At 43.1% G+C, this 22,904-nt stretch overlaps 1 long non-coding RNA gene across 1 annotated transcript; it reads left to right on the forward strand.

The window, feature by feature from the left end:
• The first annotated feature begins 11,954 nt into the window (after nt 1–11,954).
• On the forward strand, nt 11,955–22,585 carry LOC119919636. Its single transcript, XR_005447712.1, has 3 exons — nt 11,955–12,055; nt 21,271–21,395; nt 21,550–22,585. It is a non-coding gene; the product is annotated as an uncharacterized LOC119919636 (long non-coding RNA).
• The last annotated feature ends 319 nt before the right edge of the window (nt 22,586–22,904 follow it).

Here is a 22,904-nt window from a genome sequence, read left to right on the forward strand (position 1 = left end):
GAACATGAACTAGCTTGTAAGACAGTCTCTCAAAGACCGTCAGACGCATGGATGAAATCTCATAATTCACAGTGTCATTTCAAACTGAAGGGCAACTTCACACAGCCCAAAGGGATTTTCCCTTTATTGGTAATAATAATGGCACTTGTTAAGCGCTATGTTCCAGGCACTGTACTAAGCACTGGAGTGGATATAAATTAATCAGGTTGGACACAGTCCCTGTCTCACAGAGGTCACACAGTCTTGATCCCCATTTTACAGATGAGGTCACTGAGGCACAGAGAAGTGAAGTGATTTGCCCGAGGTCACACAGACATTTGGCAGAGCTGGGATTAGAGCCCACGTCTTCTGATTCCCAAAGAAGTGCTCTTTATGCTAGGCCACGCTGCTTCTCATCGAGGCTGGAAGTGGAATTTTCACAGGGTGAATGGGTGGAAAGGGGCTTGGGAGTGACTTTATGGCTTCCAAGAGTTCTAGGAACTAGGCAAGGGACGGATCAGCTGAAATCTGGGTAACTGGTCACCCCGCAGCAATCTCCCCAGCCTGCTCCCTGCTACATCGCAGTCTGTGATGATGTCTTTAAATCCTTCATTTGGATTAATTATAATTAACAGAGCAGAAATTCTCCAAACATTCCCAGTATAGGATTCTTTCTTAGTGTTATTTTCACTAGGATTCCAAGATTTTTCTATTCTGGTGGGGCTTTAGTAAACAGGACATTCAGCATTATTAATATATTATTTCTCCACAATTCTTGCATCCCTACTTCCCCAGGGATTTGCTGTTTGTTTTATTTTGACTCTTTTTCTACTCCCTCTGTTAGATTAAGTAGACATTTTTGTGTCAACACTCTGTGCAACTGTGTACATGTTTTGTTTTCACGAATGCTTCTTAAAGCGGTGGCTCAAACATTTAGTCTCTCTCATTCATCTTGCTGCCTCCGTGTTTAGGGGTTTGTCCCCGGCTCGGTACCACCTTGATGACTGGCTTTGTGGACTTGCTCCTTTTCCCTCTGGAATTCCCTTTCCCTTTCCTCTTCCCATGCGGAGAAGCAGCAAGGTGTAGTCGAGAGAGCACAGGTCTGGGAGACAGAAGGTCATGGGTTCTAATCCCGCCTCCACCAATTATCTGCTGCCTGACCTTGGGCAAGCCACTTAACTTTTCTGTGCCTCAGTTACCTCATCTGCAAAATGGGGATGAAGACTGTGAGCCTCCCGTGGGCCAACCTGATCACCTGGTAACCTCCTCAGCGCTTAGAACAGTGCTTTGCACATAGTAAGCACTTAACACATATCATTATTATTATTATTATTATTAATTCACTTCACTTCTCTGGGCCTCGGTTACCTATATGTAAAAAGGGGATTGAGAGCGCGAGCCCCATGTGGGACAGGGAGTGTGTCCAACCTGATTTGCTCGTATCCACCCCAGCGCTCAGTACAGTGTCTAGCCCAGACTGAGCCCCCTCCTCCCTCTCCCCCTCCTCCCCCTTTCCATCCCCCTGCCTTACCTCCTTCCCCTCCCCACCGCATCTGTATATATGTATAAATGTTTGCATGTATTTATTACTCTATTTATTTATTTTATTTGTACATATTTATTCTATTTATTTTAGTTTGTTAACATGTCTTGTTTTGTTCTCTGTCTCCCCCTTCTAGACCGTGAGCCCACTGTTGGGTAGGGACCGTCTCTATATGTTGCCAACTTGTACTTCCCAAGCGTTTAGTACAGTGCTCCGCACACAGTAAGCGCTCAATAAATACGATTGAATGAATGAATGAATGAACATAGTAAGCACTTAACAAATACCTTAGTAGTTACTACGATTATTACTACTGAGCAGAACACAGAGACTTCTCCAAGGTTATTAATAGAGAAATTATGATAAGAAAACGATTATGATCATTCACTCGATTCTCCCGCTTTGTTGCCTCCCAAGAACTCCCTTTACGACGGAACTGTTGTAATGTGCTGTCCCAAGCTCTGCACAAAGTTAGCGCTCAGTAAGTACCACTGATGATAATGATACTGATGAGCCAACCACCTACAGAAATTCTGCTGCTGGCCATGGGCAGAAAAGTCCTCACCCCCACTTTTTGTTGTTGTGGAGAAATGGTTATCAAGAGGGATGGAGAGATTAGGTAATGGGCCCCAGAAAATGCTGAGTAGGTGCATATCACAGTTGGGCCTTGGATACATTAGCAGCCCCAACCTCTTTTCTAGCTGGTCAAGTCATTTCTTTTTAAATGGTATTTGTTAAGTGTTTAATAATAATAATGGCATTTATTAAGTGCTTACTACGTGCAAAACACTGTTCTAAGCACTGGGGAGGTTACAAGGTGATCAGGTTGTCCCACAGGGGGCTCACAGTCTTAATCCCCATTTTACAGATGAGGTAACTGAGGCACAGAGAAGTGAAATGACTTGCCCAAACGCACACAGCTGACAATTGGCAGAGCTGGAATTTGAACCCATGACCTCAGACTCCAAAGCCCATGCTCGTTCCACTGAGCCACATCTGCCAGCCCTCTTCAACCCTCCCTCCCTGCTGCCTCCTCAGGGACCCAATGACCGATGTTTACTATGTGTCAGGCACTGTACTAAGCGCTGGGGTAGATACAAGTTTGTCAGGTTGAACACAGAACCTGTTCCCCATGGGGCTCACAGTCTTAATCCCCATTTTACAGATGAGGTAACTAAACCACAGAGAAGGTAAGTGACTTGCCTGAGGTCACACAGCAGACAAGCAGTGGAGCCAATCGATCGCATTTATTGAGCACTTACTGTGTGCAGAGCACTCTGCTAAGTGCCTGGAAGAGTAGAATATAGCAATATAATAATGATAGCATTTATTAAGCACTTACTATGTGTCAAGCACTGTTCTAAGCGCTGGAGTAGATACAAGGTAATCAGGTTGTCCCACTTGGGGGTTCAGAGTCTTCATCCCCATTTTACAGATGAGGGAACTGAGGCCCAGAGAAGTGAAGTGACTTGCCCAAAGTCACACAGCTGACAATTGGCGGAGCTGGGATTTGAACCCATTCATTCATTTATTCATTCAGGCGTATTTATTGAGAGCTTCCTGTGTGCTCTGAGTACTGTGAGCACTGTACTAAGCGCTTAACCTCTGACTCCAAAGCCCAGGCTTGTTCCAATGAGCCACACTGCTTCCCTAACAGATACATTCCCCGCCCACAATGAGCTTACAGTCTAGAGCAGGAGGGAGACTGTCAGAAGGAGCCAGCATTAGAACCCAGGTCCTTTTGACTCACAGGCCCTGGGTGAGAGGAGATAACGGACTGTAGGCCCATGGTAACCGTACTCCAGCTGAGCTCCATAATAATAATAATGGTATGTATTAAGCACTTACTATGTGCAAAGCACTGTTCTAAGCACTGGGGAGGTTACAAGGTGATCAGGATGTCCCACGGGGGGCTTACGGTCTTAATCCCCGTTTTACGGATGAGGTAACTGAGGCCCAGAGAAGTGAAGTGACTTGCCCAAAGTCACACAGCTGACAGTTGGCGGAACCGGGGTTTGAACCCATGACCTCTGACGCCAGAGCCCACGCTCTTTCCACTGAGCCATGCTGCTTCTCTAGCCAGCAGATGCTTCCTGCTCACCAAATGACAGTGCTCCGCACACAGTAAGTGCTCAATAAATGTGATTGAATGAATAAATGAATGACTAGTCTGCTAGGAGCACGCAGCACGTCGGCAGGAGTTGGATGGGAGGCTCAGAGCTGGGAGAGCTACTTTCCCAGCATTTTCCAGAACTTACATTCTGCACCCCATTGGACTCCCTGCCTTCAGACTCTCCCCACTTTTTACAGCCTGGATCACCTTCTTTAAACATCATTCAGAGCACCTCAGTCCGTTCCTCCACAAATTGGTTATCTAATACCCATGGGATTGTTATTAATTATTTGGTCTGAATTAAATTCTTAGTTTGGGGTAAAAGAAAAAAATGAACTAACCCCTGGCCTACAAGGAGGTTTTATTTAAAAGGGGTTAATATTTACAAATAACTAGATTACAAGCAACAATAAATTATAAATAACAAAAGCCAATTAAAGCCAATTAAAAATGCATTAATTACCATCTTCTAGACTGTGAGCCCACTGTTGGGTAGGGACTGTCTCTATATGTTGCCAACTTGTACTTCCCAAGCCCTTAGTACAGTGCTCTGCACATAGTAAGTGCTCAATAAATACGATTGAATGAAAAATGCATCAATTAATTAATCCCAAGAGCACTTATGTGCATATCTGTAATTTATTTATATTAATGTCTGTCTCCCCCAGTAGACAGTAAGCTCACTGTGGGCAGTCTACCGACTCTATAACATTGTACTCTCCCAAGCACCGAGTATTGTGCTCTGTACCCAGTAAGAGCTCAATTAATATGATTGATTGATTGATGTGGATTGTCTTCCACATCATATCAGCCTAATTATGTCCCTCCCCACTTCAAAGTCCTCCTAAAAATGATGTTCCTTGATTAATTCTCATCTTCCTGCTCGGATCATCCCATCAGCTACACTTAACACGTACTGGTTTATTTATTTCATTTATTCTTTCATTTCCATATTCATTTTTGCTTAGCTTTGTAGGAACAAGCTCAACTCTGCCTGTCTTCTCCATTAGAGTTCAAGCTCTGCAAGTTCAGCACTCAAATTCTGCATATGGTAGATGCTCAGTAAATACTAATGGTAATGATGACAATGTAGGGCCTATTAGCTATAAATATGACTGCTGAATCAATCAATCGTATTTATTGAGCACTTACTTTGTGCAGAGCACTGTACTAAGCGCTTGGGAAGTACAAGTTGGCAACATCTAGAGACAGTCCCTACCCAACAGTGGGCTCACAGTCTAAAAGGGGGAGACAGAGAACAAAACCAAACATACTAACAAAATAAAATAAATAGAATAGATATGTACAAGTAGGTAGTAGCTTATTGTGGGCAGGGTATGTTGTGTACCAACTCTGTTGTATTGTTTTCTAGCAAGCGCTCACCACAGTGCTCTGTTTGCAATCAAAATTCATTAATTACCATCAATAGATTGATTGATATGAGGTTGGATACAATCCCTCTCCCACATAGAGGCCACAATCAATCTTAACTTCATTTTACAGATGAAGAAACTGAGACCAAGAGTGCTTAAAGTGATCAGCCTACGGTCCCACAGCGGAGCTGAAAGCAGAATTGAGGTCTCGTTTCCCGACTTCTGTGCTCTTTACATTAGGCCACACTGCCTCCAAGTGCCTGCCCTTACGCCTAATCAGTGATTTCAGATCACAGAGGCAACAAACTAGATAAGTCAGGACTGTAATTTCACTATGGGACTTTAATTTCTTGACTTTACTCTCTTTATGGTCCAAATTCACCTTCATCTGGAGGACTGCTGGCCAAAGGAATGTATCCAACCAAGACATCAGAGAGAGAGAGGGAGTGGTAGAGAGAAAGCGAGGAAAAGAGAGAAGTGGGGGGAGAGAAAGAGGAAGAGACAGATTGTAAGCTCGGCAGGGAATGTCACTGTTTACTGTTGTGCTGTTCTTTCCCAAGTGCTTTCTGCAGTGCTCTACACACAGTAAGAGCTCAATAAATAGGAATGAAAAGGAGAGTTAGAGAGACAGAGAGGGAGAGAGAGAGTGGTGGTCAGGGGTGGGGGTAGAGACATGACATTAAAAATGTTTACATAAGCTTGGGTCAAACTCTTTTATTCATTCATTCAATCATATGTTTTGAGTCCTTGCAGAGCACTGTACTAAGCACTTGGGAAGTACAAGTCAGCAGCATATAGAGACGGTCCCTACCCAAAAACGGGCTCACAGTTTAGAAGGGGGAGACAGACAACAAAACAAAACATGTAGACAGGTGTTCAAATCGTCAGAACAAATAGAATTAAAGCTATATGCACATCATTAACAAAATAAATAGAATAGTAAATATGTACAAGTAAAATAAATAGAGTATTAAATCTGTACAAATATATATACAAGTGCTGTGGAGAGGGGAAGGAGGTAGGGTGGGGGGGATGGGGAGGAGAGAGGAAAAAGGGGGCTCAGTGTGGGAAGGTCTCCTGGAGGAGGTGAGCTCTCAGTAGGGCTTTGAGGGGAGGAAGAGAGCTAGCTTGGCAGATGTGTGGAAGGAGGGCATTCCAGGCCAGGGGAAGGACGTGGGTCCAAATCTAACCCCGACACCTGATTTAGCTGTGGGCCAGATAGCCACTCACCTGGATATTCACTGGCTGAATGAGAGGAAAAAAATGGCATCTTTGGTGCATTATGGTTTATCTAAGATGGGTTCACGTCATTCACTGCTATTTACCATATCTATCAAGAACTTGCTTGATCTCTCAAAATCAACTGTCTTGGGCCCTACCTCTCCCCAACAGTCTGAGGATTTGTGAGGACTGATGAGTGCTAGTAGACAGTCTTGAAGATGAAAAAAAAAACCTCTCTGGAAATTGCAAAGGGTTTAAGATAACCTAAAATGCAAACGATGTCTTTCCAAGCTGTGAGCTGAGTGGGTTTCCCTCAGAGTGAAATGCACATGGAAACAAAGCAAGACTTGCCCTCACAGTGACAAAATTAGAAAGTGTTTAGGCTGCTTTTTCACATCCTGATATTCCCAATCAGTATCCATTTCAATTTGTTGAAATAAAGGATGTATAAGTTGAATAGAATCAGATGTCAATTTAATGTCTATCTCCAATAGGGTGAAAAAAAATCCAGATTCTGTTCTCCTCTTGTTTTCTCGTTTCAATTTCTAAAACTCCTGTAATTATGGGCAATTACCTATTATGTCGGAAATTAGTTCTCAAAGATGTAGAACCTACTTTAGGTTTTTTTAAAAAAAACTCTACAAAATATGCAATTTGAAAAGTGTGCAGTTTGAGTGTGGAGAAAAATGGGGCTACAGCTGTAGGATTTTGTTATGCTTTTAGTACCGAATCACAAAAACCATTAAATTATTTATCCTACAGGCAGGCGAAGTACTGCGAATGTTGAATACAATTGCAGATTCAAGGAAAGAAAATGTGTGCATTTTAATTGCTTCTGATTTAAACAATCCTTAATTTCATTAGTCTAATTTTTTTCTTCAAGACATCAGAGTTCATTTTTAGGCTCAAGGCGAAAATCCTCCTACTTTTTCTTTTTAAGCATTAAATGATTGAGGATCAAGTCATACAGACATGCGAGCCCATATATACATGCCAGGAACATACACATGCACAACACGTTTACATCTCTATACAGCCCACATTATGCCCCAGAGGATTCAGCTGGCCTCTTTCACGTTCTTTGCTTCGCATCCGTATATACCTGAACTTATTTTATTTACTCTCCTTAACTTTCATTGTTGCTACATGGAATACATACTAAATGAAGAGGCCCTCCAGGATTTCTGCTCAAAAGGCAGGCGAACCCCCTCAAAAGTCAAGTACTTTTGGCATATTTAAAATATCTTGGGTTTATAGAAGGCTGTAATTAAAACTCTCCTGTCTTAAGATTTATCGGTGTTGTCGGAGAGGCATTTTCTAAATGTTTCTTAACAGCAGAGATTGGAAATCTCCAACTCTCCCTCAGGCATAAAGCTTCTGAGCCTCTTTTTGGGGGTCTTTTTGCCCCGTGATAAATGAGCTTAACTCTAAAGAGGAGCTACGGCGATTCTGCACAGGGAAACCCTTATTACTGTTAACGTATGTTTCTTTCCACCGGGGCATTTCTAATGCTGTAACCCGGAAAACCGCCCCTATCCTTGTCCTTAGAGCTGGTATTGTCTGTAAGTTCAGGAAATGTACATGAAAACATTTCACGGTGGTTTCCCAAGTTATCAAATGAGAGGTTTTCTCCATGGGCACAGTAAAGGAATAGACGGATGATTCATAGATATTAGGCCCAGGAGGATGTGTGATAATGACGATAACAACAGTAATAATGAAACAATAGTTTTCCAAACCTTAAACGATGCCAGGCCAACTCCTCCAAATCAGTCAATCAACTCATGTGTTTTATTGAGTGCTTTCTAGGTGCGGATCACGGCACAGAGGCAAGGCTCCTTTCTGAGGCGATCTTTCAAGAAAACCAAATGGTTCCATATCCCCTGCAAATGACCTCCATTCATTTGGATGTAATTTTTAAGGTGTGAGCTCCTTCTTAGAAGTTTCTGATTCCTCTTAATTCCAATCATCTTGGTACAGGACTCTTTTCCCAACACGAGGTCACACAGGTGGACTCAGCTGTATTTCATTTTAACTTTCTCCCCGGGGGCATACACATCTTTACCTAAAAGACATTTATTTTGCTTTTCAAACCAGATAACTTTTCCCAACTCTCTGTATCATTTTGAGTGGCCCTAATGAATGGTTTGGCGAGGGTAACCCATACATGGAAGAGCACATATGCTGCCTTCCTCTTTATACTTTGAAAGGGTTAAACTGAAAAGGGGGTTTGTTGGGGTTGGATGGTTGGTGAAGGGGGAGGAGGTGGCGAGTGGGGGTAGGAAAGAGAGAAAAAGAAAAGGTTAGTGTTTTCTGTCCATTAAAGAGAGTATTCTGTTCTGAAACCGAATTGGTCATGCATTCCAGAAGCGTTTCCTGGTAGAGGGGAGTCAAAAAGGAGCACCTGCCTCATTATTGGGAACGGAGACCAGGCTACGCTCAGAGAGCCTTTTCCTCTCCACTAAGTAAAATCTGTCACTTATTACATGCAGATTGCTCGTGGGGCAGAGATGCTGGGAGGGATAGAGAAGAGGGCGAGGAGAATGCCTAACCAACCCCCTGAATTTCCCTGCCCCATCCTCCCTTATGCACATTTTAAGTATTTAAAGCCCTGCCACTGGATTTCCCCGACTGGCTTTGGGGACAGACTTTAGTGCTCAAGGTAACTTATTATCCAAACAGACATTAATTGAAAGGGAGCGAAAGCTTCAGTAGACCGGGGACACTGACAGATAGGTGTGCTGATTCTAGTCCAGGGCAGGACACTAGGCTATCAAATGTAAATTATCAGATTTGGTTCTAGGCGTTCTCCAAGGAATCATCCCAAGCCACGGCCGTGTTATTCTGACGCGCACGGTGTATCTGTGTTTGGGTTTTCTTGTCTGGGCAGCCACAACACTGGCAAAGTAAACCTTAGCCCTGAAATGATGTCATCATCCATCATTAAATTGCTTTGACTGATACATGTTTAAACTAGCTATTCCCCCCCACCCCAAATGACATGTGGTTTTAGAGGCACACACGTTGGGAACGATTTCCTTAATACACCCTTTAAAGGATTAGGCGGTGTCTCTTTCATCTAGTCACTTTTTTCTCTCTCTCTCCATTGAAGAACTACGTAATGATCACAAGAAAAACACCAGAGGTTTTTTATTGCATTTTTTAAAATGCTTGTACACTGAAGGGAACTTACTGTGATAAAATCCAGTTGTGGACGACTCCCACTGCCCCGTGGCTATCTGTTCAGATTAATGAAAGGTGCACTTTGTAACCAAATCTTCCTACCCTGGGGTCGCTCGTTCTAACCCTCCAGGACCACTGGGCTCAACATTAGACAGACAGACAGATCCTAAATATTTTGGTCTTTGCACTCAGATTGATGCTTGGGAACAGATGTTAATTATAAGAAAAGCAATAGTAGAAATGCAGATGGCAGAGAAAATGTTTGTAAAGATTCAATCTGCGTTTTTTTCTCTTTCTCTTTCTCAATACTCAATACCGCTCTACATTCAAAAGCTCGGTTCGGAAGAGCACATTGCAGAGATTCAAACAGAGCACCCCTACCCCCTTGTGGCATAATGGCACTTCTGGAATGGAAATTTCACCCTTTTCCAGAGCTGCTGTCATTTCAAACCCGGCAGCACCTGAATCAGGCATTGCAACGGCACCCTGTCCTATTGTTGAGACAGTACGCTCTGGAGAGGGAAGGGAGAAAGTTAACTAGAGTCCGATTGCACCAGATGACCCTCCTAGCCCCGCGAGAAAAAGTTGGAGGCTCTTTGGCTTTGGATGAGTTTCCATCTCTGCTTTGCCTTTGTCTTCTCTCCGCTGCTATGATTATATATGCATTCACTGTGGCTTGCTCTTTCAGGGATGCCTGCTTCCCCAGATTGCCCTTGGGAGTGCCAGCCTTTCTGAAGGGTGAGGGTCAGAAATTTCATTCCCATTGTTAGAAGCCAGTTACAGTGGGCCTTTGCACTTCCAAAACACTTTTCATTTATTTTATTTTATTTCTTTTTTGTATTACAAACCTGGGCGGAACAGGGACTCTTGTAGGGATTGCTGGGACCTGTAGGCACAGTGGTACTGAAACAGTGTGGAAAAGGCCTGGAAAGGCCCAGAATAATTATAATAATAATAATAATAATAATAATAATAATAATAATAATGGTATTTGTTAAGTGCTTACTATGTGCAAAGCACTGTTCTAAGCGCTGGGGAGGTTACAAGGTGATCAGGTTGTCCCACGGGGGGGCTCACAGTTTTAATCCAATTTTACAGATGAGGAAACTGAGGCCCAGAGAAGTTAAGTGACTTGCCCAAAGTCACACAGTTGACAGCTGGCGGAGTCGGAATTTGAACCCATGACCTCTGACTCCAAAGCCTGTGCTCTTTCCACTGAGCCACGCTGCGCACTTAGTACGGTGCTCTGCACACAATAAGTGCTCAATAAATATCACTGGTTGAATGAAGGAGAAATATCTTTGGTGAAAAATGCATTCTGTACAATTTCCTTATTCATCTTTCTCTCAGAGATCTCTAAAGTGTGGGGAAACCAATATTTTCACCACATTTATATAATCATCAAGTTAATAATAATGATAAGAATTGTATTTGTTTAGCACTTACTATGTGCCAAGCACTGTTCTGAGCCCTGGAGTAGATACAAGATATTTAGATTGGACACAGTCCCTGTCCCAGATGAGGCTCACAGTCCAAGTAGGGGGAGTAGGATTTAGTCAGTATCATACAGTTGAGAAAGCTGAGGCACAGGGAAGTGAAGTGATTTGCCCAAGGTCACACAGCAGACAAGTGGTAGCGCTAAGATAAAAGCCAGGTCCTCTGACTCCCAGTTCCATTCTCTTTCCTCTAGGCCACACGTCTTCCCTAAAGTTCACCAAAGAGAGACTATCTCAAAAGATCATCAAGTCAAGCCTCCTGCCTCCAAGTGACATTGAAATTTAACCTGAGCATTCTAGCTCCATTTTTATTTAACTATTCCTTCAAGATCTCCAAGATCTTCTCTTGGTAGTATGTGCCAGTCTTGAGTGGGAAGTCCTCCCTTATCTCTAACCCAAGTCTCCACTGACGCAGTTAAGACACTTTCATTTTTGCAGATGACATTATTGACAGCGAGGCCCTCGCCGTGAGTATGGATGAAAAGAGTGGCGTGGAATTTGCATGCCCATCTACACGTGTACAGATACTCTCTTGCTAAGTTAATGCACTTTCCCCATTTGGGGCCAGACTCCCTTTTCTGAGATGATGAGTGATGATGGCATGTATTAAGCACTTACTATGTGCAGTGCACTGTTCTAAGCGCTGGAGCGGTTACAAGGTGATCAGGTTGTCCCACGGGTGGCTCACAGTCTTAATCCCCATTTTACAGATGAGGTAACTGAGGCACAGAGAAGTTAAGTGACTTGTCCAAAGTCACACAGCTGGCAATTGGCAGAGCCAGGATTTGAACCCATGACCTCTGACTCCAAAGCCCGTGCTCCTTCCACTGAGCCACGCTGCTTCTCTACTGGCAGCCTACTGGCCTACTGGCAGTCTAATATGTGTGAAGCCTTCGCTTGAAGAAGACAACTCCTCCCTCTTTTGTTGCTCACAAGGCTGCTCTGCTAGCTGCAGACTGGACTTTCCCCGGTTGAGTTGGATTATTTGACACTGTAGTCCAGTGTCTTTAACTCACTACTTTTCTGCTTTCCCAGATTGTGTGGGCACCCTTCAGTTCACCCTACAGCTGTTGGGATATCCTGCTGTCCTTCATCCTCCCAAATGTTCTGTCCTGCAGAGCTGTGTTGCTGTGACCACGGGTTCAAGGTTGGTGATCTGACTGCATCCTGGAATGTTCTTGTTGGTAATCTTGACCTGTTCTTTGATGCTGTCTGGTTCATCAGTGAAGCTGCTGAAAGAAGCTGGATCTGTTTTCTATGAGTGCAGACCCCGAGTCCGAAAGATCTGCTAGTCCTGACTCCACCACTTGCCTACTGTGTGACTTTGGGCAAGTCACTTAACTTCTCTGTGCCTCATTTACATCATTTGTGAAATGGGGATTGAGACTGTGAACTCCATGTGGGACATGGACTGTGTCCAATCTGATTAGCTTTTATCTACCCCAGTGCTTCATACAGTGCCTGGCACATAGTAAGTGCTTAACAAATTACATAGTGTTTAACAAATTATACACACACACACACACACACACACACACACACAGATACATATATATATATATATAAAATATATATATATATATTTACATATACACCCATCAGTCAATCAGTGGCATTTATTGAGTGATTATTGTGTGTAGAGCTTGGGAAAATACAATACAACAGGGTTGGAAAATCTCTTCCCACAAGGAGCTTACACTCCATAGGGGGAGACAAGAAATTACATAAATTATGGCTAGAGGAAATAGAATATAAGTATATAAGATATAGGTAGATGATAAGAATATTTACATAAGTAATGTATGCTTATGCTCTCATAGGGCTGGGATGAGAATGAAAGTGCTTAAGGGGAACACAGTTAAGTGCATAGTCCACTAAAAAGGGAGGGCAGATAGGGGATATTAATAATAATAATGGCATCTGTTAAGTGCTTACTATGTGCCAAGCACTGTTCTAAGTAATGGGGGGATTCAAGGTAATCAGATTGTCCCACGTGGGGCTCACAGTCTTAATCCCCATTTTACAGATAAGGTAACTGAGGCACAGAGAAGTGAAGTGACTTGCCCAAAGTCACCCAGCTGACAAGTGGCAGAGCCGGGATCTAAGAGCTTTGTCAGGCAAGGCCTCTTAGAAGCGATGCAATTTTAGGAGGGTTTTGAAAGTAGGGAGAGTGGTGGAAACCTGGTGTTCCAGGCCTGAGGGAGAATGTGGGCCAAGGAACAGAGGTGAGAGAGATGGGATTGAGGTACAGAGAGTAGGTTGAGCTGTAGAGGGACAGAGATCAATAGGAGGGACAGAGCAGAATGAGTGCCTGAAAGCCAATGGTAAGGAAAGAGTTTATGTTAAATGTGGAGGTGGTTGGACAACCATTGGAGGTTTTTGAGGAGTGGAGAGATACAGACTCAAATTTTTTCTAGGAAAATGATCCAGGCAGCAGAGTGAAGGATGGACCGTGGAGTGGAGAGACAGGAGGCATGGAGATCGATGAGGAGGCTGACGCAGTACTGGGGCCAGGGACTGTGTCCAACTGTGTCTACCCCAGTGCTTAGCACAGTACTTGGCACATAATAAGCACTTAATGAATGCCATAATCATCATTATTATTATAAGTACTTGGATCAGGGTATAGTAGCTTGAATGGAGAAGAAAGGGTGGATACTAGTTTCTGTGAAGGTAAAAACCTGAAGGATTTTGTGATAGACGCAATGTGCAGGTTGAATGAGAAAAATGAGCCAAGGCTAATATCACAGTTACAAGACTCGTGAGACGGTGCTATCTGCAGTGATTAAAAAAATCAGTGGAGGGACAGGGTTTGGGTGGGAAGATGGGGAGTTCTGCTTTGGACATGTTACGTTTGACGTGTCGGAGAGACATCCAAGTAGAGATACCCAGAAGGCAGGAAGAAATGAAAGACTGTAGAGAAGGAGAGAGGTCAGGGCTGGAGAGGTAGGTTCATTCATTCATTCAATCGTATTTATTGAGCACTTACTGTGTGCAGAGCACTGTACTAAGCGCTTGGGAAGTACAAATTGGCAACATGTAGAGACGGCCCCTACCCAACAACAGGCTCACAGTCTAGAAGGGGGAATGGGTGTGGGAATCATCAGTATAGGGATGGTAGTTGAAGCTGAGGGAGCGAATGGATATCAGGGCTTGGGGACCTGGTGAGGGTAGGGGATGGGCCTAGCAGAAGTTCTGCATGTTGCCAACTTGTACTTCCCAAGGACTTAGTACAGTGCTCTGCACACAGTAAGCGCTCAATAAATATGATTGAATGAATGAATGAATGAATCTACATCTTCTCCTGCAGCTCTCCAAAGACCAGCAACAGTTCACCAGATAACAATAATAATAATAATGATGATGATGGCATTTGTTAAGCACTTACTATCTGCTAAGCACTGTTCTAAGTGCTGGGGAGGATACAAGGTGATCATGTTGTCCCACGTGGGGCTCACAGTCTTAATCCCCATTTTATAGATGAGGAAACTGAGGCTCAGAGAAGTTAAGTGACTTGCCCAAGGTCACACGGCAGATGTGTGGGGGAGCGGGATTAGAACCAGATGCCACCAGGTGAAGAAACCCTGGAGAAGTAGCATGGTTGGTGGAAAGAGCATGGGCTTGGGAGTCAGAAGACATGGGTTCTAATCCCAGCTCTGCCACTTGTCTGCTGTGTGACTTTGGGCAAGTCAGTTAACTTCTCTATGCCTCAGTTACCTCATCTGTCAAATGGGGATTAAGACTGTGAGCCCCACGTGCAACAACCTGATTGCCTTGTATCTACCCCAGCCTTAGAACTTGTACTTCTCAAGTATTTAACAGTATTCACTACTCTACTACTATTACAACTATCATTCATTCATTCAATCATATTTATTGAGCACTTACTGTGTGCAGAGCACTGTACTAAGTGCTTGGAAAGTACTAGTTCTACTCTTTCCACTAATAGTATTACTTCTAAACTGTGTGACTTTGGGCAAATCACTTAACTTCTCTATGCTTCAGTTACCTCACCTGTAAAATGGGGATGAAGACTGGGAGCCCCCCGTGGGACAACCCGATCACCTTATAACCTCCCCAGCGCTTAATAAGTCTTAATAAGTAAGTGCTTAATAAATGTCATTATTATTATTATTATTATTATTTGTACTACTACTACAACTGTGATTACTACCACTACTACTACTATTGCACCTATTGGCACATAGTAAGCACTTAACAAATACCAAAATTATTATTACAAAACACAGAGAACAGTCTCTTTCCCCCACCACCTCCTTTTCTTTTCCAGTCTCCCCTGGGACTTCTCTAGGACAGGTGGTGCTGGGGAACTGTCAAGAAACATTTCCTTAGCCCAAACACCCTTGGAGTATTCAGGAATAAACTGTGCAGCAATGTTAGGAATCAATTTAATATTTCTTATATAATTTGAGAGCTTGTCTTCAATTGATTTTAAATCTCTCTAGGGGGAGGTCCTTAAATTAAGCTAAACGATTCTGGATGTCAGATGAGCTCTATTAGATCTGGAAAACAGGGAAATTGAAAAAGAGACAGCTTTCACCCGTATGCTGTTGATGAAGTTTAAGTACATTCTTTTTCCCCCTAGCACACAGGGCATTTTTTCCTTTGGTTTAAATAATGCACCCTCATTTAGTAACGGAGGAAGGAAATGTAGAAAAGCCTGCTGACATGTTCCTGGACCCACTTTGGTTATTAGGAAATCCTGAGGCAGTTTGTTTTTTCAATGAAATGAGGTGGAGTGGAAGGAGCCAGGTTGATAAGTACTTACTTCTTTTCTCAGACCCAAAACAAACATCATGTTTACCCTCCAGCACAATTCCCTTTAAGTCCTCTTTCCCACCCTCATCTCTGGACCAGCTAACCAAGGATAAGGAAAGGCTGAATTCAATTCAATTTGATGTAGTGATATTTACTGGAGAACTATTAGGAGAGCACAAGCATAGTAAATTCCGTTGTTTCATTATGAAAATTTGAATCCATAATGTTGAATTAAATTTGCCTCCTGCCAAGTCCGAGATTAGGAGTTCCCTGTGGGCAAGTTCTCTAATCCAGTTTTCTCTGTGTGTCCCCAAGGGCACCCAAAGCAACGTAGTAGTAATAGTCACCATAGTAGTAATAATAATAATAATAATAATGGCATTTATTAAATGCTTACTATGTGCAACACACTGTTCTAAGCACTGGGGAGGTTGCAAGGTGATCAGGTTGTCCCACGGGGGGCTCACAGTCTTAATCCCCATTTTATAGATGAGGGAACCGAGACACAGAGAAGTTAAGTGACTTGCCCAAAGTCACACAGCTGACAAGTGGTGGATCCGGGATTTGAACCCATGACCTCTGACTCCAAAGCCCGTGCTCTTTCCACTGAGCCACGCAGCAGTAATCACAGTTGTAGTAGTAGTACAAGTAGAAATAATATTATTAGTGGAAAGAGTAGAACTAGTACTTTCCAAGCACTTAATACAGTGCTCTGCCCACAGTAAGCATTCAATAAATATGATTGATTGAATGAATGAATGATAGTGGTAATAGAAGTAGAGTAGTGAGTACTGTTAAATACTTGATAAGAACAACAGAAGCTCAAGAACCGTTCCTTGCCCACAAAGACCTTACAGTCTAATGGGAGAGATGCACAGAAATATTCACAAGCAATGGAATCAGAGCAAACTAAGCCAAATGTCCAACAAAACATGCATTGACACTTAAGTACAGTACATGGGAATGAACATGTAAATACAAAAGTTTGCCCTGAAGACAGTTGAAGGATTGGTAAGATTTGGGGTGCTGGCAATTGTTTCAGAAAACACTTTTGAAATAAGTGGAATTTTAGAAGGGCTTTGGAGATGAGTAGAGTAGACGGCTGAGAGATATGACAGGAAAAGAAAGTTCCAGGCCCTAGAAAACATTATGAAAAAGCAATCAGAGGTGAGCAAGATGAGAGTCATGTACCATCATCATCATCATCAATCGTATTTATTGAGCGCTTACTATGTGCAGAGCACTGTACTAAGCACTTGGGAAGTACAAATTGGCAACATATAGAGACAGTCCCTACCCAACAGTGGGCTCACAGTCTAAAAAGGGGATAATAATTGGCATTTGTTAAGCGATTACTATGTGCAAAGCACTGTTCTAAGCGCTGGGGAGGATACAGGGTGATCAGGTTGTCCCATGTGGGGCTCTCAGTCTTAATCCCCATTTTACAGATGAGGGAACTGAGGCCCAGAGAAGTTAAGTGACTTGCCCAAGATCACACAGCAGACATGTGGTGGAGTTGGGATTCAAACCCATGACCTCTGACTCCAAAGCGCATGCTCTTTCGACTGAGCCACGCTGGGCTCACAGTCTAAAAGGGGGATAATAATTGGCATTTGTTAAGCGCTTAATAAGTGCAAAGCACTGTTCTAAGCGCTGGGGAGGATACAGGGTGATCAGGTTGTCCCATGTGGGGCTCTCAGTCTTAATCCCCATTTTACAGATGAGGGAACTGAGGCCCAGAGAAGTGAAGTGACTTGCCCAAGATCACACAGCAGACATGTGTACCACTTGGGCTTGGGAGGAACAAAGGGTAAGAGCGGGAGAGGGGAATTGTTTAATCAGTTGGACAGAGCTGGGGAAAAGCCTTGAAGCCAACGGTAAAGAATCTATGCTTAATGGGGAGGGAACTGGGCAAGGAATGGAGGAATTTGAGGAGAGGGGAGGCTTAAGCCTAATGATGTCATGGAAAGATGATCCAGACAGAAGCATTGAGTATGAACTAAAGTGGGAAGAGGCTGGAGGCAGGGAGAGTGGTGAGAAGGCTGATAGAATATTCCAATTGTGATATGATGACTGTTTGAACCAGCTCATGTGTGTGGAAAGAAAGGGGCAGAAGTGTTTTAGAGAAAAAATCAGCAGTGAGGAGCCAAGAGCAACACCAAAGTTGCAGGCCTGAAGCATGGGTGGTATTATCAACGGAGATGGCGTCCATGGGAAGAGGAGTGTTTAGGAGGAGAGGTGACAAGTTCAGTTGAGGGTGTGTTGAGTTTGAGTTGGTGGACTGCTGAAGTGAAGTTTTCCTGGATGCAAGAAGAGATGCAAGTTTGGGTAAGATGGGAGATGGCGGGGTTAGTGGTGGATTTGTGGTACCTGAAGCCACACTGAATGATGCCTTTCCCAAGAGTGTGAATGTTGAGGGAGGAAAAGACATTACCCACCACAGAGTCATGCAGGATACTTATCATTAGGACATGTACTAAGACAATTGCTAAGACAATTAGCAGGTTCTCAATAAATAAGTTTAATGGTGGTAGTGGTGATGATGATGATGATGCAATCAGATATTACTAGTGCAGTGAAAACACAGGTGGAGTCTATGATTTCAGTTTTTTTAAAAGTAACTACTGTTTGCTCAAAACAGACATGCCCAGGGCCAACCAATGTGAAAAAGTGTATATTTAAGCCTCTATTCATTCATTCATGCATTCATTCATTCATTCAATCATATTTATTCATTCAATCGTATTTATTGAGCACTTACTGTGTGCAGAGCACAGTACTAAGTGCTTGGGAAGTACAAGTTGGCAACATATAGAGATGGTCCCTACCCAACAACGGACTCACAGTCTAGAAAGGGGAGAACAGTCTAGAAGGGGGAGAAATTCATAGACTCATCTACTGACAAGATGAATCACATGCGTAGATCTAATCATTAAAAATAATTGTGGTATTTGTTAAGTGCTTACTGTGTGCCAAGCCCTGTACTAAGCACTGGGTAGACATGAGATAATCGAGTCAGACGCAGTCCCTGTCCCACATAGGGCTCACAGTCTTAAACGGCATTTTAAAATGAGGTAACTCAGACACAGAAAAGTTAGGTGACTTGCCCAAGGTCAAACAGCGGAGAAGCGGTGGAGGCAGGATTAGAACCCAGGTCCTTCTGTCTCCCTAGTCCATGCTCTATCCATTAGACCTCATTGCTTTTCCAGAGTAACGGCCATGGGTTCTGTGGGGAAAACTGTCCCCGTTGATGTGGATAACTGGCCTGCAGAGCTAGAAGATGGGCGTCTGGAGAATTTGTGGCCTCTTCCGAAGAAGCAGCATGGCTTAGTGGAGAGAGCACAGGTCTGAAGGACCTGAGTTCTAAACCCGTCTCTGCCACTTGTCCGCTGTGTGACCTTGGGCAAGTCACTTCACTTCTCTGTGCCTCAGTTACCTCATCTGTAAAATGAGGATTAACAGTGTGAGTCCCGCGTGGGACAACCTGATTACCCTGTATCTACTGCAATGCTTAGAACAGTGCTTGGCACATAGTAAGCGCTTAACAAATACCATTATTATAATTATTACTATTATTATTATTATTCCAGGGAATTTAAATAAGCATATCAAGACCAAAAAGGAGAAAATACTAATTCTAGTTGGCAGTTTCCTAATTAGGCTCACACTATTTAAATTCTCAGTGAAAACATGTAATGAATAAAAGCCAGAATAGTATTCTTCAGTTTAAAGGTAAAATTTCCAAGTGGACAGTGGGAGACAGGACTATAAATGAGGCATTGATTCACTGGAAGAAAAGGAGACATCTATCATTACAACCCTAATTAAGGTTGATACATTCTAGCAAATTATTCACCTTGAATGGGGAGGCAGGGTAGAATTCACTCTGACTTTAAATATCTGTACATTTCTAGCCCCACAAAGCACCCGCTTTTATCTGAAAACTCCAGATTGTTGTAACCAACCAGTATTGTGGGGGGATAGAAATATACAGATAATTTTCCAGTGTAGACGCAGCAACTGCTGCAAGGCCACCAAAGGTAGATTATATGAGGTAAATTTCCCCCTTCTAGACTGTGAGCCCATTGTTGGGTAGGGACCATCTCTATGTGTTCCCAACTGGTACTTCCCAAGTGCTTAGTACAGCGCTCTGCACACAGTAAGCGCTCAATAAATATTATTGAATGAATGAACGAATGAATGATGAAGCAACCCCTCAGCCTGAAGAACACTAAGGAACTTCTATGATATTCCACAGAAGAATAATCCGGATTCAATACTTGAATACCTGCACTTGGATTTGTAGGTACATCCTTTATTCAACCCACACTTACCACCTCAGTACTTATGTACATATCCATAATTTATTTACTTCAATGAATGCCTGGCTTCCCTTCTAGACTATAAGCTCCTTGTGAGCAAGAAACATGTCTACCAACTATGTTATAGTGTACTCTCCCCAGTGCTTAGTACAGTGCTCAGCACACAGTCAGCACTCAATAAATATGACTAAATGATTGATTGATATTACATCGTTCAAAAGAGAGAACCCCCAAGTAAGGTCCTGCTGCCTACGTCTCTCAACTCTAAGGCTTGTCATCTACAGTGAACAATCCAGAAGCACTCTGAACTGAGATGCCCCTCCGAATTTCCAAGGCACAATACAAAAATCTGGAAGAAGCTCCTAAATAAGTCCATGTGATCTCCCATTTAACCCCCTACACTAGGAAACAGGAGGTCTGAATTGTCATCTTCATTGTTGTAAGGCCTTGGATGAGTAATGCAACGTCTCTGAGTCCTTCCCTTTCCTCTCCTATACCAAGACAGTGCTCATTTCCCCCCCCTCTTTCTTTCCTATGTAGTTGTGATGATAATTAGGGTATTTGTTAAGTGTTTACTATGTTCCAGAAACTGTACTAAGCGCTGGGGTGGACTCCAGCAAATCAGGTTGGACACGGTCCCTGTCCCACATGGGGCTCACAGACTCTATCCACATTTTGCAGATGAGGTAACGGAGGCACTGAGAAGTAAAGTGACTTGCCCAGGGTCACACAGCAGAGCTTTTGTGCAGAGCTGGGATTAGAACCCATGACCTTCTGATTCCCAGGCCCGTGCTCTACCCACTATGCCATGTTGCTTTGAAGAGTCACTTAATTCAGTTCTTTGAACTCCTTGGGAAAAAATGTTTTGATAGTGCTAAGTGGTGCTTCTGGAACTTTTTTTTTAGATTTATTTAGCAACTTTTATCTGAGAAGCTCGAGGCACAGTAGAAATAACTGTTAAACAATGTAGGCTTTTTTTAAAAAACACAGCACCATGAATATGCATAGGAAGAAGGGGCAGCACGGGAGGGATTAGGAGCAGGAAGACCGTGAGGAAAAAACATCCCTACCCTTTAGTAAGTAGGAGATGCCTCCACTAGAGGCCTGAGGCCAAATTCTTTCCTGCTGGGCCTTCAGAGAAAGATGAGCTAAAATGTGAACATGGCATAGTCTCTTCTATTGTTTTAAACCATGAAAAATGATTGTGCACGAGAGTCTAAGTTGCCTTCAGCTGCTATGTGATTGACTGTCTTTCTTACAGGCAAAATTCTCCTCACTGATTCTCAGAGTTTCCAGGGAATTCCATGATTGCAGTAGAAATAAAGTGTAACACTGGGAAAGGGATCTGGAGAGGAAGAAGAAGACAGAGACTTTGCCCAGGTTAAGGTACTCTGGCTCTTTCTACCTCAACAAACTTGTAGCAGTTAGTTATTTGACCATCAGTGAAGATATTTTAAGCATCTTTTTCTTCCAGAATCCCTATTAGTAGCTTATGTCCCATTGGATCAGATACGCTTGTCTTTTCTTTCCATCTCATCAGGCTACAAATATCATCCCAGGCCTCGAATCCCTTAATCAGGAGTTCCACCAGCCAAAGACTATGCTTGAAAAGGACACACATCAGTCAAGCAGTGATTATGAAACTCCATCTCAGAAGGAGCAAAGCACCACAGACTGACAATTAGCCTGAAGAAGACAGAATATGTATCAGCCTTTACCTGGAAAAACCTACAAATAACTAAAGCAACACTAAAGCAAAGAGTGTAATGACATCAGTGAATTTCTGGTACTGGAGCAGTGCACTTTCCAATTATGCAAGCCTGGGTACAACAGGTAAAAAATCAAATAATGAAAGTTAGGTTGTTCTTTGAGAGATTGCTACAGTGTGGCACTGACAGGGCATCAAGAATCAGACCACAGTGAAAACCTATAGAACAATTGAAATGTCCAACCCTTTGATATGATCTGGGTTAACCAATTTTATATCATCTAGTGTAAATGACTAGAACACTGAACAATCTGGTTTATGGCAATCGGGAACAGGGGTGACAGTCTTAGACTGGAGACTTTGAGAAAGTCATGGCTCAAAGAGATTGGAGCAAAAATGGCACCAGCCACTATGGGTAGCAAATATAATTGTACAGCCAAGGGCCAGGATTTATGCACAAGATAAGGAAGAGATTGCTGTCACACATTCGTCTTTTCAATCCCCTTGGATTCAGTGAAAAAAATTCATCATCAGGTGGTGTCTTCAAACCCAAAGGACACTGGTCTGGTGTGTCCAGGTCTGCGGCAAAGCTTAAGGGAACGTATTGGTCAAAGTTATGGGCACCCAGTGTCCATCATATAATCCTCCCTCTCTTGCCTTGAGATCTTGTCTTGAGGACATATATATAAATATCAAAATTGTTTGAGGAAGCTGAGGCTATAGCAAAGAAAGCTAGAGATGTGAAAGAGAAAGCTGAGGCCATGGATGATCGCATGAAAAATCAGTGTAGAACAAGGATTAGCACTCATGATGAACAATTTAGAGAAGCAGTGTGGCTCAGTGGAAAGAGCCCGGGCTTGGGAGCCAGAGGTTGTGGGTTCTAATCCTGACCCCGCCACTTGTCAGCTGTGTGACTTTGGACAAGTCACTTAACTTCTCTGGGCCTCAGTCACCTCATCTGTAAAATGGGGATTAAGACTGTGAGCCCCACGAGGGACAACCCGATCACCTTGTATCCCCCCAGAGCTTAAAACAGTGCCTTCTATGTTCATCATCATCATCAGTGCATCATCATCACCATCATCAACTCACAACCCGTGCTCTAACCACAAAGCCCTTCTCCATGAAGAGAGCAAAATTGAGGGGCAACTCCAAACAATGCATGGGTCTTCTCAACAGTGCTACCC

This window comes from Tachyglossus aculeatus, chromosome X1, assembly GCF_015852505.1.
Source record: "Tachyglossus aculeatus isolate mTacAcu1 chromosome X1, mTacAcu1.pri, whole genome shotgun sequence".
NCBI classification, from domain to species: Eukaryota; Metazoa; Chordata; class Mammalia; order Monotremata; family Tachyglossidae; genus Tachyglossus; species Tachyglossus aculeatus.